General features: G+C 38.6%; 1 protein-coding gene and 1 pseudogene across 1 annotated transcript in view; both read left to right on the top strand.

The window, feature by feature from the left end:
* Positions 1-2,719, top strand: part of LOC148742041 (uncharacterized) — a 5,276-nt pseudogene extending 2,557 nt beyond the window's left edge.
* The window catches only part of LOC148742040 (uncharacterized), a 21,923-nt gene that overhangs the window by 14,243 nt on the left and 2,680 nt on the right, over positions 1-5,000 (top strand). The window lies entirely within an intron of this gene.

Below are 5,000 nucleotides of genomic sequence, written 5' to 3'. Positions count from 1 at the left end.
GTTGTATGCAAATCTAGGGTTGAAAGTGGAGTTCAGTGCGTGACTAACGGAGCGGAAAACAAGAAAAGTTAGCTAAGAATATATTTTCCCTCTCATCACCAAAGCTGAGAGGTCAGATAGCATCAGTATTGAGATAGAAGAGAACCCAGTTTTTGTAAAAAACATCGGGATTGAAATAGAGTTTTCTGTTCAAATTTCTGTCGTGTATGTTTTGGTTGTATAAACGGAACTATCGCTTAATTAAAGCCCAGTCAAGCGGTTTTTTCGAATAGACGGATCAGTTTAAGTTCTTCTGGCTGAGGTTTAACACCATACAACAAATAATTTTCTACATTTTAATGCTTTTAATTAAGTTACACTGGCATAAGTGCTTGATTCGACTTTTGCATATTTGGAAGCTATCCGGTCAAAGATATAATTTATTCCAGTTTGTGACAAAAATAAAATACGGACTTTAAGCAAACCACGACAGTTACGGCAACGAGAACGTGGAAAAACAATAGATCTAATTGGCAGACCAATAGCCCAGCACGTGCGTTTTAAAACTTTGTACATTTCTTAGCCGTCCTTTGCAAAACAACAGCGTGAAATCACCAAAATTTGCGTCGTCTGCTAAGCGAAACCGCTACTTTTATGCGTTATGTTGAGTTTGAGGTCTGGCGCCCTATGAGACGGTAAACACATGCAGCCATTTTCGAAATTCCAGCTAAACGTAGAAACTCATTTTTTAATCGACGTCTTCCGTGGCGTTGCCGTCCTGACTGCTTAAAGTCCCTAATGCTAAACGGAGAGCGCGCTTTTATTTTGAAGACGTACTAGATTCTACATGAGCCAATCAGGGTTAAGTATTAGCGGGCAAGACCGGGCAGGCTTATTGTTTCCATTGTACTAGAGTGGCGCTTATTAGTATGGAGGAACCCATTTTTACCTAGACAGTTTGAATAGTAATGATTTACCTAGGCACTTCATTAGTATACAGGTACCTAGACAGTTTGAATGTTAATGGTTTACCTAGACTTAACTCGACACTTACTCGACAGTAACAAGTCTTAAAATGCTGAACATCTACTACTTAATTTTATTCTAAACACATGCAAATTAAATGTTTACTGAGTTTTTTCCATCAAGAATTTTCAACAATCGTTTCTTCAAAAAAAAATTCAACTTTTGTTGCGCTAGGTTGAAGGGAGGGCGTTGTTAATAATCTATTGTTGGAAAACAACATAGAAACAGAAGTTTCTTCCACCATTATTTGTAATGGTGAGGCGTGAGTAGTCCAGTGGTCAGTGCGCTGGACTCTGGGTTAAACGGCCCGGGTTCAAGTCCTGGCTGGGGCTTCACGTTGAGTCCTTAAGCAAGACACTTCACTCACATTGTTTCGTCTTCTCGGATAGGACGTAAAGCCGGAGGTTCCGTCTCTTAAAGGGTAAGGGGTAAGAGACGTTAATTTCCCACGCACGAGATTACTGTGTGCTGGATGTCCTCCCCTGGGGTGGGTTGGGTGGGAAAACAGCAGGTCCACATCAGCTTGTACAGTTGCCAATAAATTCATCCTGCTTGAACAAATAAACATGATGATGATGATGATGATGATGATGATGATGAAGTGCTACCAAATACTAACATGGCCTAAGCAGCGGGCCATGAATTTATGCTAACGAGGCAAGATGGCGTCTCCGCGAAAATCCCGTGGTTGACAGCAAACATCATCATTCGTTTTCCTCTGTCGTTTTATACGACACTGCCACCCACACAAGAAGTAGGGGAAGATTTTTTGATGTGGAGAGAATTATTACCCGGCGAAAATGTGACTCGGTAAGTCTTGTTAGTATTCTTTTACTCGTCGTGTTTTTATTATTCCTTGAGTCGGCAAGTAGTTTCTCACGTTATTGAAGTATATATATTCTGTATATAAATGTGATTGTAGGGTTATGATTACTTGTTGAAATGGAGAGGATGGCCACTGAAAGCTTGCAGCTGGGAGCCAGCTGAAAATCTTATTCTGGATTTGCTAAGGTTTATTAGAGATTGCAATCTTATTTTTCTAAAAATAAAAAAAAATTAATAAAGAAGAGTATTACGGAATTAAGCAATCTTTTCTAATTTTTCAGACCTTTTTTGAGGCCAACTCAAATCAGCGACGAAAGGCTTATAGAAGGAAGTCGGTGATTTGCCGTTGGCATGGTAACTGGTCTAAAAAGTTCCTCACACTCACCCTTTTATATGCGGATCTGGAATTAGACATACGGCGCTTTGTTTCACATGATAAAGGAATTCCTTCAGAACACTGAGGGCATTTTTTATTTCAAAGAAATGACTTCACAAGGTTCAAATACCTTCCCAAACGCTCGTGGTACTTTTTGAACGAACATGGAGAGGGATTTGCCATGGACTAATCCCGATTAAGATTAAGCCCGTGTTGTCAGGGTCTTCAGTTCATCATGTTAACAAAGATGGGATACTCTACAAGGCTCCTAGGTATCCCTTGGAGAAGGTATGTGTTGAAATGGCAAAAAAGCCATGCAACTTAGAGAATGTTTTTATGTACTTTAGTGTTTTTGTCTTAGACTGCCCTGCATCAAAAGCATAACATGTGTGACTGTGTAAAATATTCCATTTTGTAATTTGTTAGTTTGTGAAATGAATGGAAACTCATAGGTCTAACCTTTAATCTAATAGTTGATGTTTGTTTAATAAATTGTCAATTAATCTCAGAGCACATCTTTTGTGGCATCCCATTTATTGGACTTCTGGGGGTGAATTCTCCGGCACTCATTCAACTTTTCAACCCCTGTGATTGATTTAGAATTCAAAAAACACTTATTTTGTGAAGCAATTTGTGGTTTACATTAATTGAAAATGATAATTGGTTGATGTGGTACATGTATTCTTTGGTAAAGCATGATCAATATTTGTTTGACTTCTTTAAATCTATTTTCTCCAAAACAGTTTTCTGCCAGTATTTTTAAATGGCTTATTGCCTTGAAATTTATTCTGTGTGATATCTCTCTGATGGATGAAAATTTAGAGAGAGAACTTCATGCATCTAAATTGATTTTTGGTCACTAGACCATTATTTTTCAAATTTATGGCCAGTCTGATTTGGTTCTCTGGTTGTTGACTTATTTTTTTATCCACTGATTGAGCCCATACCTTTTGAAGAAACAACTCCTTTGAACTTCCTGGTTTTGATATAAATTACTCTAGATCAAAATTAGTGTCCAAGCTTTTGAATGTATGTATGGAGTTTGTTATTTTCAGTTACAAGACTGTCAATCTTTGCTTTTGCCACAGCAAGGTCTTCACTGGCATCTTTGTTGGAAGCTTCACATACAACCATTTTGTTGTAAAGCTCTTCACAACGGGCCTTCAAAACTTCATTTTCATTTTCTCTCAATGCTGCATCAGCTCTATCCTTAATTTTTTTATGTCTCACTGTGGTTTCCAATCCAGATATAATTAAGATTTCGTCTGCCCTCAGGGCAAGCTTAAGTTCGCTCTGCTGTAAATCCCGGTATGATTTCCCCTTTTTTCTTTTAAATCTATTATTGACCTCCTCACAGATGCCCTCTAATCTGATGCAATCCTCCTTTATCTTAGCAGAGTACTTCATAGCCAAGAAAACATTTAGTAGATCAACATATCTACAGCTTATCTGGCGTGTTGATGCAGCTTGCTTCGCTTCGTACAAGTGTCGCAAACAGTCATATTTGATGATTACTGTCAAGAGTATATCCTCACAGGAAACACTTTGCTAGCGAACACATTTTAAGCAAAAATCGTTCCCGACCGTCACTAACAGCGTTCTTAAACTTCTCCACATCAAGTAAATTAAACTTGTCTGACATATTTCATCCAACCGTTGAGAATTCTAAAATATTAAACAAAAAGAGTTTAGAAAGTTCCGGTAGAAAGCGGTGAAAGTAGAGAGGAAATATATTTTCTTTTTCCCGCGAATATTTGAAGCTACATCGTTATGTTTGCTGACCAATTTTACCGTCGGCTTAAGGCATATCCTAGAGCCCTACAGCGAAAGAGCTGAATAACGTATACGCATGCGTTAGGTTTTGCCGCGGAAACACAGACTTTGAGTCGTTCGCATGGTTGATTTCCTATTCTGTTGCTTCGAGGTGTCGTTTTCCTTGCCGCTATTCTTTTACAGAACAACCTTCAAAAACTTGGTACACCCCCTAAAAATTTTCAAAAATTAATTTTCTCCTTAAAACCTCTAGAAATAGGAAAGTGCCTTCGACGAAAACAGAGTTCCTAGGTTTTAAAAGTCAGCCCTTATTATTTTCCACTAATTTCGCTAAATTTTAGACCTAGGACTTTTGAGCCCGCGTTGTTGACCGCATGCCCTCTGACGTAGCATTTCATTCTTCAGCTTTGTCCCCTACAGCATTAGAAAGCTTGTTTTTCACTGAAAATGTTGATACCAAAAATGGCGGGGTTTGAGGCAAACTACGAGTTTTTTTTTCCCAAGAATACGACACTCTAAATTAGGAGTCGCTTAGAATTCCAGGTCGTTGACACAAGATATGGATACATTCCTGCTTATAACTCACTTACCAGCTTCAAATCGCTGTCAGTGGATGACGTACGGCGCATTATTATGCGATCTTCTAAGAAGTCATGTTCACTAGATCCTGTACCCACGTCACTGGTAGTTGCATGTATGGATGTTCTTTTGCCTGTAATTACGTTAATTATTAATTCATCTTTGCAGTCTGGTCATTTCCCTGATTTATGGAAGGAGGCAATAGTAACACCTTTATTGAAGAAGTTTGGATCTGACCCGTCCAATTTTAAGAATATACGCCCTGTCAGCAATTTATCCTATATTTCCAAACTCACTGAGAGCGCTGTCGCAGACCAGATTCATTTGCACCTGGCTAAGAACAATTTGTATCCAGCATTCCAGTTTGCATACAGGAAATTTCACAGCACGGAAACCGCTTTGGTAAAAGTTCACAATGACATTCTGATTAACATGAATAAAC

Source organism: Stylophora pistillata, chromosome 1 (assembly GCF_964205215.1).
Source record: "Stylophora pistillata chromosome 1, jaStyPist1.2, whole genome shotgun sequence".
Classification (NCBI taxonomy): domain Eukaryota; kingdom Metazoa; phylum Cnidaria; class Anthozoa; order Scleractinia; family Pocilloporidae; genus Stylophora; species Stylophora pistillata.
The sequence above is the reverse complement of the archived record's forward strand: the minus strand, read 5'-3'. Positions and strand labels throughout refer to the sequence as shown.